This window comes from Alexandromys fortis, unplaced genomic scaffold (genome assembly GCF_014885135.2).
Source record: "Alexandromys fortis isolate MF-2015 unplaced genomic scaffold, M_Fortis_MF-2015_v1.1 scaffold_105, whole genome shotgun sequence".
NCBI classification, from domain to species: Eukaryota; Metazoa; Chordata; class Mammalia; order Rodentia; family Cricetidae; genus Alexandromys; species Alexandromys fortis.
Window position 1 is genome coordinate 4,385,488 of NW_026068011.1, and position 15,110 is coordinate 4,400,597.

Here is a 15,110-nt window from a genome sequence, read left to right on the forward strand (position 1 = left end):
ATTCAAAATCATTATTTTTTAAAAAAGAAAAAAAAACAAAAGTTATTAGAAGCAGAAGAACTGTGAGTTACTTCTAGTTCTAAATAAATGTTGAGAAAATTAAGTAAATTTCACTAAACACAAATTCTACCATGATAAAGCTCACTTTGGGCATGGGTTTTATGTGTGAGTATTGACTCTGACTCAACTACAAAAATACAATTTTTAAAAATATACAAAATTCTACTCATGATCAGAGTATTCAGTGCAAATCAGAAGTTGTTTTTAACTTAGGATAATAGCAATATGCTTATATTTTTTCAAGTCCACATTTCCTGTAAATATTTTTAGATTTGTTTATTTTATTTTGGGTGTTTTATCTGTACATATGTGCCATGTGTATGTCTAGTGCCCACATATGTAAGAAGAGGGTTCCCATGGAATTAGGAATTAGAATTATAGGAGGTTGTGAGAGGCCATGTGGGTGCTGGGAATAGAACCTGGTCCTCTGGAAGAGCAGCAAGTTCTCTGAGCTGTGAACATAGATTCCACATTTTAAAGAGACACCTCTTTTAGCACATAAAAGTAAATGTAAAAAAGCAAAACCCCAAAAAATTAAATGCAATTGTTTCCCTACATTTGGAATAAAAGATGGACATTTAAATGTTTCAGTGTTTGAATAACGCTAGCATGCATATGACAAACATTTGACAACTAAATAAAAAAATTGAAACAGCTACTGACATATGCAACTCTCTACTTCCTCGCATGTTTGAAAATGTCTGAAAACAAAAATAATAACAGCTAATGTTTACGAATCACTTGCCTTGAGCCTGGAAGGCTTTAAACAATCACACCCTTCATTATTTTGATGAATATGAGAAGTAAGATCAATTATAATTACCATTTTACACATTAAAAAACCAAGACACTTTCAGCTTTAAAAACATATCCTTCAAGTCAAGTGTCTAGTGGAGACAGCATTGCGGGCCATTGCCCTAATACTCTTCAACCACTCTGAATCCCAGGCTAGTCACTCTCTGGGTAGAATAGCTTGCTTATCATCTACCTGCCTTTCTGTCTTGTTAGGGTTATTACACCAATACATGCAGAGATGTTTCTTCATTTGGATATTTTTGTTTCAATATTTACATACTAAGGAAAGACATCACGCTACTGCATCCTCTGAATAACAGCTATAGAGGTCTGTTTTGAAGAAAAAAAAGATGTAAGCTAATTAGTATGTTATTTAAAATAATAAAATGAATCTATTTAGAGGACTATACTTGTTGACACTTTTGTCAGGAAAGCATTTCAATCACCCGGATAAATGCTGCTGGCACTACTGTTTCTCTGTAGTTTAGTGTGCACACACTCCACTCTGCTCTGCCCTCATCCATGTATAATGTTCACAATGGCCTGTTGCTCCAGTTCTATAATTTCCAAGGTCATCTACACCACAAGTGTGCACTGTGTGTGTGCACACACACAGACAAATGAAAATAGAAAAAAAAAAACATTTATTTAAAGATGTTGTATAGAACTGGCTAATTGTGATTAGATGAATAAAAAGGAAAGACAAATGGAGGCTTTTAAAAAAATTATATTTGGCGAAAATGATAAAATTCTAGATATAGCAAGACATTATTTCCATGACCATTCAGTTGGAATATGTTCATCCTGGCAAAAAATGTGAGGGGATTATAACAGGTAATTGCTTTCAGAGGGACTATCAGAAGTTAACCCAATGTGGTGTGGTGTAACAACAGTGTTTGGGAGCCTGACACAGGAAGATCAGCCAGGGCTAAATGCTAGAACATGCCTCGATAAAGAAATAAACGAAACGATTAGGAAACAGGGAAGAAGTCAAGAGTACATTAAATGTCATTTTTTCCTTATGGACAAGAAAACATGGCAGTAAAATCAAAGCCATTTCACATTAAACTTGAAGCAAAAGTGAATTTTAATTGAAATGTTCTATTTTTCCCACACATAGAGACTAATAGCAACTTGTTCATTCACCAGGAAACAGCATTACAGAAAAAAAAATACTGAATTCAAATTATAAAGATTAGATAGGCTTTATTCTTTTCACATTAAAAACTCATTATATTTCTCCTTTTTTCTATAACAATTTAAAAGTAAGGATAATTATACCGCATATTTGGTTCCTATCACAGCTATAACAAATTACTATGAATTTGGTGAACTGACCCATAAGAACCTACTATCTCACAGTTCTATAGGTCTGACATGAATCTCATGTCTAAGCCCAAATCAAAGCAATCTTGGAATTGTGTTTTCTTTAGGACATGACAAGGGAAACACTTTTTCCTTTCCTGATAGTTTCTTGGCTGAGTTTACTTCTGCAGGTTGCAGAGCCAGCTGCATTTCCTGAAGAGCTGAGGACCACACCCAGATTCTTAGACCCCTGAATTCCCTTTCCATGGGCCCCTCCTCCACCACTCAAGGCAGATGTTATGGGTGGAGTCCTTTTTCCATCACATATACTCTATTCACTACTTTGTTCTTGTTGCCATAACCAGAAAATATCTATGCTTTGAAGGATTGCTAAAAATAGAACTGTGAACTCCCTAATAATGAAGAATAGTTTCCTTGTCCACAGAATTTGATTTGCCATGGGAATTAAGATCACAGTGAGTTCAGAGGATTATAGTGTGGACATCTTTGAAAGACTATTTGTAGCCCAATATATCACTTAAAAGCATAACACACAAGTATTTAATCTAAAAATAAGAAATATATAAATTGTAGTCACTCCTCCCTTGGTGATAATGCTTTAGGAAGAAATACATAGTTTAATTGTTGGCTGATGCTCTTATAAAAGGTGAACTAAAAACTGCAGAGATGCTAGACTTTGCTTTCCCCTGACTTCTAGGTATGACTTTTCTGAAATTCTTGACTTGGCAGCACTTGTTAAGAATTTGGTGGACTGTAGTGATAGGCCAATACTAAAGAACATTTGCTGCTTTTGCAGAAGACTGGGGTTAAGTTCCCAGAACTCATGTCAAAAAGCTCACAACTGCTTTTTTCAGTTCCAGGAGATTTGATCCGATCCATTTTCTGGCCTACACTGGTACCTGCAACTATACATGCTCAAGCACACACACACACACACACACACACACACACACAAATAAGTAGACAGACAGATATACATATATGATAGATAGATAGATAGATAGATAGATAGATAGATAGATAGATAGATACATTGGAAAAATTTGAAGAAAAATATGAACAGATAAAAAGGCAATAGAGAGTGATCCAATAATATCCAACGAACTTGATCCAAAATCATTTGCCCTCTAAGATTTTCCTGAATTATTTGGAAGATATTTCACTGGGGCCAATGTCTCTAGCATACTTACAAAATCAAACACAAATGTGCTTTTAAATTGATTTTTATTGAGCTCTACATTTTTTTCTGCTCTCCTCCCTGCCTCTCCCCTCCCGCCTTCAATCCTCCCCCAAGGTCTCCATGCTCCCAATTTACACAGGAGATCTTGTCTTTTTCTACTTCACAGACACTGAAAGAAAAAATTAATAAACGGGACCTCCTGAAACTGAAAAGCTTCTGTAAAGCAAAGGACATAGTCAACAAGATAAAAGACAATCTATAGAATGGGAAAGATCTTCACTAACCTCACATCAGACAGAGGTTGATCTCCAAAATATACAAATAACTTAGGAAATTGGTCATCAAAAGAACAAATAATCCAATAAAAAATGGAGTATAGACCTAAACAGAAAACTCTCAACAGTGGAATCTAAAATGGCTGAAAGACACTTAAGGAAATGTTCAACATCTTTAGTCAGCAACTCTGAGATTCCATCTTACACCTGTAAGAATGGCCAAGATCAAAAACACTGATGACAACTTATGCTGGAGTGGTTGTGGGAAAAAGGGAACACTTCTGCATTACTGGTGGGAATGCAAGTTGGTACAGTCCCTTCGGGTGTCAGTGTAACTTTTTCATTGAATTTTGGAATTTTTTACAATTGATTTTTAAAATTTCTTCTGATCCATACTACGGTTGTAGAAACTGGGACTTGGAAAACTCATAAATAAATCAAAATACTTTATGTGAATTTAGAAGGTGACAAGATCCTGTGTTCCTTTGATGTCAAGGTGAAGGCTGCCATGGTGGGTATCTCCTTCCTAACCACCTGGCCAGCTCAGAATCTCACCTTTCCTGAAGCACTGACAAAGTCTAGGAACATCAAAGGCGTAGCTTCAACACTTTGGCTTCCACCATCAATGTCTTTTATTGTTGTTCTTGTTATGAAGAATAACCAGCCACTCAGTCTTGCTGTAGCCCCCACAAATGGACTTCTGTTGCAAAAACCCAGAACTACAAATATTTAATAATTTGAATGACAAAAGGAGAGGAGGAGGCATGACTTAACCTATCCCATTGATGGAGGTCGGATATTCAATGGGCCTTACAACTCTTTTAAAGGGAGCATTCAATATTTGCTGAGATATTAATAATCAGCGAGCACTCTACTCTCAGTAGCCATGACAGAGATCACGAAAGAAAAAGAAAGTTTGTGTACCAGAAGCACACATTCTAATAGTGAACTGTATTCTCAGACTCCAGGCACTCAAGACACACCAGCATTACTGCATACAGAATGGAACCTGGCTTATTGCCAGATTACAACATTATGACAAAATATTTCTGAAAATAATTAAAAAGCAGAGAACGAGGGAGGGGAAGTAAGACATAGGTATGTAGTAAGAGCAGTAATGTCAGCACTGACAGGATTTCTAAATAAACTGCCAGAGGCAGCAATGATAGTTAAGAGGCAGAGCCTGACAGAAAGCTTTTTGAGATGTTGAGATACACATCTTAACATGACAAGCACTTAGATACAAAGTGAAGGAAAAGAAGGAAACAAGCAGCTAGTGAGGATATGAGAAAGTGGACACTCAGTAAGAGAAGTATGGAGGCTAGACGTAAAACTGTAGCAACCCAAACACAATGTACTGACTCAGCAATCAGCCCCCAAACCACAGAAATACAGCCCAGAGCCCCTAAGCAAGATCGCAGGATTGTATTGACTGTAAAGCCTATGCAAGGCAGACGATATAGGGCACATGAACTTTGAAAAAAGACAGAATATAAATGCTACTTGTAAATATTCTATACATAAATAACTATGTTTCTACTTCATGTAAATATAAAAATTTGAGATGAATGATAAACTTGAATGTGTAATATAAAACAATTTTAAGATAAAAACATATAAGAATAAAATGACATAGTCACCTTCTGAAATATAAGAACTGAGTTAAACTTATGTTCTGCCCTTAAACCTGCAAATGTATTCAGCTTTGAGCAGTGGCGTGAAGCAAAACTGCCATAGCCACATGCATGCAACACCTCGGGGCACCACTTCTTGCTGCACATGTGACCTAAGAGGATTCTGTGATTATGTGGAAGGGAAAATATTATTGTTATTTTTAAACTCCAAAGTAATTAGTAGTTTAAAACAAAGCACATACTTTCCATAACAATTTAGAATTAATAAAGATTAATTTCCCCAAATAATGTTATGCAATCTTCCTTAATTGCAAATTCCTTTTTATTTATAACACATATTAATTGCATATATTAATGAGGTTCATGGTGATCTTCTTTGTTATTTGTCTTAGTTAAGGCTTCTACTGTTAATAGTAAACACCATCACTAGAAGTAGCTTGGGAAGGAAAGGGTCTTTTTTTCTGCTTACAGTTCCACATCACAATCCATCACTGAATGAATTTAGAACAGGAACTCAAACAGGGCAGAATCCTGGACGCAGGAGTTGATGCAGAGGCAATGGGGGGTGCTACTTACTGACTTCCTTCCCAAGACTCATTCAGCCTGCTTTCTTACAGCACCCAAGACTCACTACCTATGGGTAGCAAAGGCCACATTGGGATGGACCCAGGCCCACTAACATTAATCAGTAATTAAGAAAATACAACAAAGGCTCGCCCTTAGGCCAATCTTGTTGGAGAATATACTCACTTGAGGTTACTTCTTCCCAAATAACTCTAGCTTATATCAAGTTGACATAAAATTATCACATCATTTTTTAGCCAGATTTTATTAGATTTTATTTTTATTTATGTGCAGATGTGTGCTTCTGTAAATTGGTGCCATAATGGCATTTCCTAGATCTGGATTTGTGAGGATCCTGAGCTGAGTGCAAGGAACTGAACTCAGGGCCTCTACAAGAGCAAATATTCTTCACTACTGAATCCTCCTTCAGTCCCAACTCTGACACATTCTTTACTAGTCTTCCTCTGGTATCATTTATTTCCAAATTAATATTGGCATTGTTAAATTTCCCCAAATTGCATGTCTACATAAAAATTATATCTGAGGGTTAAGCGATTAAAATTATGAATTTTAACCATATATGTGTGTGTGCAAATCATAAATAAAATTGGTGTAGCTAATATATTCAAAAATTTATTTAGTTAAATGGAAATTTTTTTCATGTTTCAAGGAAGCCTAGTATACACTGAAACTTGTCCTGTGGTAGGTAATGGTGAAACCTTGAATATATTATATATTCCTTTATTATTATAAAATAATAATCCTTTGAGTCCAGTAATAAGTTTTAAATCAGCATAATAACTGAATATTATCTAACACAAGCCTTAAGCAAGTGAACTATGGTTCTCCCATTAAATAATGCTAATTTAATCTCACTGCGATCATAGAGTAAAATAACAAACTTATACAAGCTTAAGTACATAGAACCCACATGAAGACATGGTAAGTGACTTTCATGCATTTGGTTTTGAAGATTTGGGTAAAACACATTCTTATTAAATTGGAAGTTATACTATGTTATCTTAGTATGTGCTTATTTTCTAAATGCTACTAAAAAAGTTATTACCTTTAGGAAACATCCCTTGACCAACTTTATTTATCAAGGAAATACTGCAATTATTCTTTAAGTTTGATAAAAAAAAAAGTGTGTGTGTGTGAAAATGAAGATATTGTTTTCTTTGCAGAGGTCAGAAAAAGAGGATAAGATCTTCTGAAGCTGAAGTTACTGGTGATTTTGTATGGTCCAATACAGGTGCCGGGAATGAACCTTAGGTTCTCTACAGATTAATGTTCTTAATTACTGACTGGTCTCTCAGACCTTCACAACTTATTTAAAAAGCAATGCTAAATGCAAAGGGCATTTTATTTGAACTGTGTAAATAATTAGAAGTTTACAAGAGTCACAACACTCAGCAGAGATATTAGTTAAATGATTAAGGAGAAACTATCCTAAAATTGCATGATACCATCTACTAATAAATTTATATTCTCATAAATTTAATTTCAATTTATTACTTGATCCTGAACATGAGACTCAACTAAAATCAAACTAATAGAGTTTACACTCAGTAATTAAGAACATTAATCTGTAGAGAACCTGAGGTTCATTCCCAGCACCTGCATTGGACCATGATGTAATAGTGCAAACAGTTAAGTGCCAAGCCCTTTACTAGATTCCTTGTGTTCATATTCTCCTTTGTATTCACAGCCATCCTAAGGACTGTTATGGTTCTCGTGCATTTGACAATCAGGTAATTAAGGTTCCATAATGGTCACTTGCTTGACTAGGTCTCATTTCTACTGTCAGAGTTCAAGCACAGATAACTTAGTCAAAATGGGTGTCTTTTATTTTTAATACAGTTCAGATAGCCTCTTAATTGATTTACTTCACAAAGATTTTCTGCTATCCCTGCTTATGCCTCTTATTCGTGCATTCAGCTTTCTAGTAACATATGCTGACACCTCCAAGTTGGGCAAAAATTATGGCACAGGACACTTGTTACCCATGAGGGTACCGAATTCCTGAAATGGTGGAAAGCTGGTGCCTCTTCACAATGGGTTCTTTTAGCAACGCAGTCTCTCTTACAGACAGGGGCACATTATTCCCCAAAACAGCATTATTCCAGCTACAGCACTTTAAAAATATATTATCTTCATTTTGTTAAACTAGAGCCGCCAGTTACCATCCATCACAAGATCACTTCTGACAGGAAAGCCACCAGAAGCGCCCATGTGTGCAGCTTTGAAACTGCAAATGCTTCTCACTAAATGTTTGTTGTACCTGAGCACAGTTCAGAAGGAAGACACTAGTCCAAACAATTTTCTTCCAGGGTATGACATCAGTGCTTTCCTCTGTTTCTTCAAGTGACTCTTGTTGAGGCGCCTGTGGAAGATCAATGGCTGAATTGCCTCTCAGAATCTCAATATTTTTAAAAAGGCAACAGCCAAGATTTGGGCCAGACATTCATACTTCTCTTTTCTCATCAGACACATATCTGAGGAGAAAGTGCAAAAGGTACTTACTGCTTAAGAGTTTCTACAAATCCCTGGTGGATAATTCAGCAACTGCTAGATGATGGAACAAAAGCTACGCACCATAAATTCAAAAGTCCTGTCATCCTGAAAAAATCCTCTCTTGGGATTTGGGATATGGCTCAGCAAGTAATGTGGTTGCTGCCCAAGTATGAGGGCCTGAATCCCAGCACCCCTGTAAATGCCGGGCACAGTGGCACAGTGCTGTATTTCCACCACTAGGAATGGAAACAAGAGGATCCCTCCCTCGAGCTTGCTGGCCCGCCAGGCTGGTTAGGTCTACATTAGCAAACTCCAGCTTCAGTAAAAGACATTGACTCAAAAATAGATAAAAACAAATGAGCAAGTAAGTAAATAATAAAGTTGAAAGCTATAGAAGTCATCCAATGTCCAACTCTGGCTTCTACACACACACACACACACACACACACACACACACACACTCACGGGAAAGTGAATTAAGATGTCTAACCTCCCACCTTTCTATGATGCATAAGGATTCCATTTGCTGCAGCAAGCACACATAGCTTAGTCTACAGCCATGACACCAGACTGGGCATTTTAATGTCTCTTTGTATTTGTAATGCTTCCTGTTTGTTTTCATCAGAGTATGCATCCTTTTATTTTCTACTTTTTATTGAAAATACATTTTATAGGATATATCTTGCCCCCTTGTTTTCTAAAATGGACACAAGAATAAGAACAAACATGAATCCATGTTTGAGATATTAGAAGTCTGAGTTGTTCCTTCGTGAACTTTAGTTGGAGGCTGAACTTGCTGAGAAACACACCAATGAAATAAGGTCAAATCCACACATTAATCCACTTCACTATGGCTTCCATCTGAAGGGAACTAGCAGAACCTGAACCGGATATGTGTCAGGCTTTAAGTTCTTCCACTTTTCTGACTAAATTCTTCCACAGATGGCGTCTTTAAAAAGTCTAAGTAGAAGCTTAAGAACAAAAAAGATGGGTTAGATGTCTTCTGTACATACAGCACTGGCAATTGTTGACTGTATTTATGGGAACTCCCAGCTTAGTAAGAATTCCAGGAGCAACAGTGTATTCTTATTTGTACAAAGTTAAGGTCATACTGTGCTTTGTCAGCAACTTTGTGTGTGTGTGTGTGTGTGTGTTTATATGAAGATGTGGAGTTCAGAAGGTTACTGTGGGAGTCAGCTCTGCTTCCATCAGGTGAACCCCAAAATTGAAGTCAAGCTGTCAATCTTGGCACCAAGCAACTTTACACACTCAGCCATTTTGCCATCTGGCCATCATACATCTTGTACATCCGAAACTTGTCTTTTTAACAAGTCTATAGTGTCTAAAATTAGTATTCTTAAATGTCTTAAAGACTACAAAAATGTAGTCTGATGCTTTCTTAAAAGGTAAAAACAGAAATAAAAGACAAATGAATATGTTCTGTGGTATGTAGATCAAGAGAAACAGTGAAATAATTTCCCTACTTCATATTTAATTATAATGTAAATAATGAGCTATGTATGAAACAGTCTACCATGGAAGCTGTCAAACAAACTTGGCCACAGAGTGTGTAACAAACTTTTAGTGGATACATTTAAATTTATGCAAGTGTCTCTAATATAAGGAAGGTGATGTTCATCGTCAGAGACTTTTTTATAACATTAAAGGTATATTTTCTTAAACTTTTATTTGTGTGTGTGTGATTACATGTATCAAGAGTCCAGAAGAAGGCACTAGATCCCTAGGAGCTGAAGTTACAGGAGGGATGTGGGCCACCTAAAATGCTTCAAGTAAAAGAACTAGGGTCCTCTTCAAGGACAGGACAAGTTCTCACCCACTGAGCCATCTTTTCATCCCATCTTGTGACCTTAAACTTGAGTCAGTAAAGGTGCACAGGAAAGAACCATATCAGCCACACATGTCTCTTCACTCCAAGTTTGGGTTCTTTCTCTCCACATCATAGTTTTCCGAAGTTTAGCCCCTGCATTTTCCTTGAAAATAATCAAAGGCAGAAGCTCAATAGAAGAATCAAAAAGGATCAAAGCAGAGATGTTTTGGCTGTAGCTGGAGTCTCACCAGCTCAGTCTCCCTCCCACATCCATGCTGTGTTTTCAGGAATCCCTGGAGTTTGGTGGAATACAGTTGGAAACCATCTGCTGTACACCAAGTCATCTCATAAAATTAATGTGGAAGGGAGCCAAGTCTAAAAATGTGAAGAATTAAACATCAATACAAAAGATTCTTTATAATTCAATATAACAATATGAGAACTCTCGGGTTAGTGTATGATTAATCACAAAATCAATGAGGCTGAAAATGTGCAACCTGAGTGTTTGCCATAGAAAGAAAGGGTGTGGGCAGGATCTGCAGTTATTGACCTCGTAACAGGAAGGGAGATGGTCTCAAAATATGGACAGTACTGGGGTAAGAGCAAAAAGACAATGGTCTGTGGAGGTGAAGGAAGTAGCACAGGCAAGATGCTGTCAAAAAAGGGAAAAGATCTCACCAGCAGCAAATATGGGTAGCCCGACAGCTCAAATAGGGGCCTGGGAGGGTAAAGCTAAAATCCAGACATCTGTCAGGGCCAGGTCATTTCAAGTTAATGAGCTCTAGTCCATCCTGAAGGATGTAGGGAATGATGAGAGGCTTCTGAACAAGGTAGTCTTATGATTAAAGTTGTTCTGGAATTTTATTCAGGGAGAAGTGTGAACTAAACTAGGAAAGGATGATTCTAGGAAAAAGATCAGTTAGGGTGTCTGCCTATTTGCAGCCATCCAGCCAAGAAACCAGTCAACAAGATAGCAGCAGATCAATTATGAAGAAGCATGATCTAAACAGAGTTAGAAAGTTACCTGCCACTGCAGATATTTGAGTCATTCTGGCTATCTAATCTGACTTTGGCCAAAGAGCTGAGGATCTCAAAAGATAATGGAACTATGTGACCTCTAATGACTCCTTGATCTGGTTGGTGCTTGATGTAATGCAGGAAAAGTCAAAGAAAATAAGATATTTAAATTAACAAATTTAAAGCTTGTCCTGGAGTGATAACAAAAAAGAAGACATAATCTCCAAGATAAACCATCCATCTGCTATTGAGCATTCCGAAAGAGAAATGGAAAATGGGGCCAGCATCTTCTAAAATGTCATAATACTTTAAACAAAAATGAGTAGTGTGCTGACATGCACTGTTTCTTACAATTTATTGAGCCTCATTTTTCTAGGTTACATATCAAAAATATGACTTAGGACAAAGGTTCACAAGATCACACTCCCAGCAAAAGATCTATTGGCAGTTAATGGCTTCTGGGCCAGAGACCATTAATTTACTTCAGGGTTGTGGCCTGTAGCACACTGCTCTAGTAGGATGCCTTACACACATGTATGACACAAATTGGACTCAACAGATTATAAAAACAAAAGAGGACATGAAGTGAAAAAGAGAATATGGTGGGGAGAATTTGGTGGGTAAGGAATGAGTATAACCAAAATACACTGTACACTTGTTTTAAATCCTCAAATAATAAACACAGATATATTTCTAAGAAAAAGAAACCAGGCTGTGGTGGTGCATGCCATTAATCCCAGCACTCAAGTGACAGAGGCAGGTGGATTTCTTGATTATGAGGCCAATCTGCTCTACAAAGTGAGGTCCAGGATAGCCACAGATGTCACGCAGAGAAACCCTGCCTTGAAAAACAAAACAAAACATAAAACAAAAAGAAAAGGACGAAAGAGCAAACAAGATTGTCACAGACAAAACACAATATTAAAGAGCTGTATGTAAATCATGTAGTCCTTCCGATCAGCTCCATAGACCAAACAGAATGCAATCTGGGGAAAATAACATCTGCCTATGAATGCAATGTGTATACTTTACAGTGTGGGTTTATTATATTTTTTTCCCTGCTGGTCTCCTGGGATCAGGATTACATTTTCTTTCATTTTCTTTATAACTTGGAATAGTATGGAATCTACATGTTTCATTTGAAAGAAAACAGTTAACTAATCCATGCCCTATGAATCCACCATGACCCTTACCTTACTTAATAAACTTATAATTTTTACATGTTAAAGTTACAGTTGTGATATTCTTGTATGTACTTTCCTTAATGTGTCCCAAATGAAACTGGCATATTTTCTCCATCTTTTCTAATTTATTAAAGTGATTGTATGATCTGTGGTTCAATTATTCCAAGGGTTATCTAGCTACTCCTATCTTCTCGTTTGCTGATTTGTAACCAAGCAGCAAATTTCATCTACAGGTTCTTAACATAATATAACAATATTTCTTAAATATATGCCATATATAGCCCTAAAATAAATATCAAGAACTTATTTCTGAAAGAATTTTTGATATAAAAGGTGACATGTTTATATTTATTATAACAAACTATTTTTAAAGATGTTCTTTACAATGGTATGCTGTGTGTCTGTGCATCTGAGTAGGGGTATGTGCCCATCGATGTAGTATTCAGAAGAGTTGGAAGAGAACATTGGGTGTCCTGTAGCTAGTTTCCAGTAATGTGAGACTTTCAACACTGATGTTGGGAACCAAACGCAGGTCCTTGAAAGAAGAGTACATTCTCTTTGACCTGCCTCTCTACTCCCACTAACAAATAGACATTTTCAAAATGAAATAAATCTCAGCCTATGCATACTACAAACCTGCTTGATGATGGGTATAACTTTACTAAAGGGGATAACTGAATAAGGGGATTTCCTGCACGGATAGCACCATTGAGCAGCTGTCATAGGAGCCACATTCTTTTTTTTTTTTTTTATGAGGAGGCAGCTTACTACGGGGTATCAAGGCTGAGGCAATATCTCAATTGGAGTTTTTATTGCTGTGAAGAGACACCATGACCACGGCAACCTTTAAAAAGAAAACATTTTATCAGTGGCTTGCTTACAGTTTCAGAGATTCGGTTCATTATCATCATGATGGGGAGTATGGCAGAGTGAAGGCAGATGTGGTGCTGGAGCTGAGAGTACTACATCTTGCAGGCAACAGAAAGTTGACTGCAAGTGATACTGAGGGAAACTTGATCAAAAGAGAGCTTAAGGCCCACCCAACAGTAACACACTTCTTCCACGAGGTCATATCCACACCACAAAGCCACACCACCTAATAGTGTTGATCCCCATGAGATTGCAGGAGCTAATTCTACTCAAACTACCCAGAAGGGCCAGAATAAAGTTCTTCAAAAAAAAAAAAAAGATAAGACAGCACTATTAAAGAGATAAAATTAAAGAGATAAAATACACCAAGAAAACAAAGCAGAGCCAATAATATCAACTTCAAAAAATAAGATTTTAAAAAGTAGCATTTCATTAAACTAGGCTCCTCCAAACTCAAAGCTCTGGTCAAGGTTTCTTCATGGATAAAAATCTCTTTTCTAAACTAAACTTTGTCCTTTAACAAAAGAAATCTTTTTTTTTTCAGGGTTGGAGAACTAGCTCCGTAGAAAAGAGCACATACTGAACCTGCAGAGGATTCAAGCTCAGTTCCCAACACCAACTGGGCAGCTCACACCACCTTCAACTCTAGCTCCAGGAGAATTTGGTGCCCTATGCTGACCCCTATGAACACTGCACTCTTATGTACCTACCAACACATAGGCACACACAGCCACATAATTAAAAAGAAAATAAATTAGCTGGTGGCAGTAGTGCATGCTTGCCTTTAATCCCAGCACTTGGGGGGCAGAGGCAGGTGGATCTCTGTGAGTTCAAGGCCAACCTGGGCAACAAGAGCTGGGCAACAAGACAAGAGCCTGGGACAGGCTCCGAAGCAGCAGAGAAACCCTGTCTCTAAAATAAATAAATAAATAAATAAATAAACAAACAAACAAATTTATTGGGATGGAGAGATGGATGAGCAGTTAAAAGCACTTGCTGCTCTTGCAAAAATTTATATTTGGTCCCAGCACAGACATCAGGTGCTTCACAACGTCTGATGCCCACTACTGGCCTCTCTGAGGACTTACATGTGTGTGGCACACATACAGACACTCAGGCACAAATAAATTAAAAATAAATTAAGAAAAATAAATAAAAAGAAAAAAAGAAAAATAAATACAAAACAAAATAATCACTTTTTTTACTCAGTTGTATATTTTAAAATATCTGCTTAGGTGGGCCTATGTCCATCCTGTGGGTTAACACAAACTCATGTAGTTTCTATCTCATATCTCTTTTGACTTTATAACCTCACCAACGTTGACTATTTCCTATTTTCTCATGTATTACAATGTATTAAGTAAATTATTATAAAGTAATTTAGGCTTTAACATATTGTTTTAATAAGGTTTCTAGATTCAGGAAGACTTATAATAATAATAACTCCAAACAGAATTCTGTTTCAAAATACAGCATTGATGTGGGATTCCCTTCTGTATGCTGTGGAAACAATTGATTAATAAAGAATCTGCAGCACAGAATAGGGAAAAGAGGGAATTCCAAGCAGATAGAATAGGAGAGAGTAAGAGAAAAAAAAAAAAGCCATGTAGCTGCCACAGGAGACAGACACCAGATGTCAGAAGAAACTTACCTATAGGCCACAACCACATGGTGATACACAGATTAATGGAAATATGTTAATTTAAGATTTAAGAGATAGCTAGAAATAAGCAAAGGCTAATAGGCCAAGCAATGTTTTAATCAATACTGTTTCTGTGTGCTTATTTTGGGTCTGGGCAGTGGGAAAACAAACAAAAGGTCTCCACCTATACAGCATGACTTTGAAGCTAATTCACACTAATA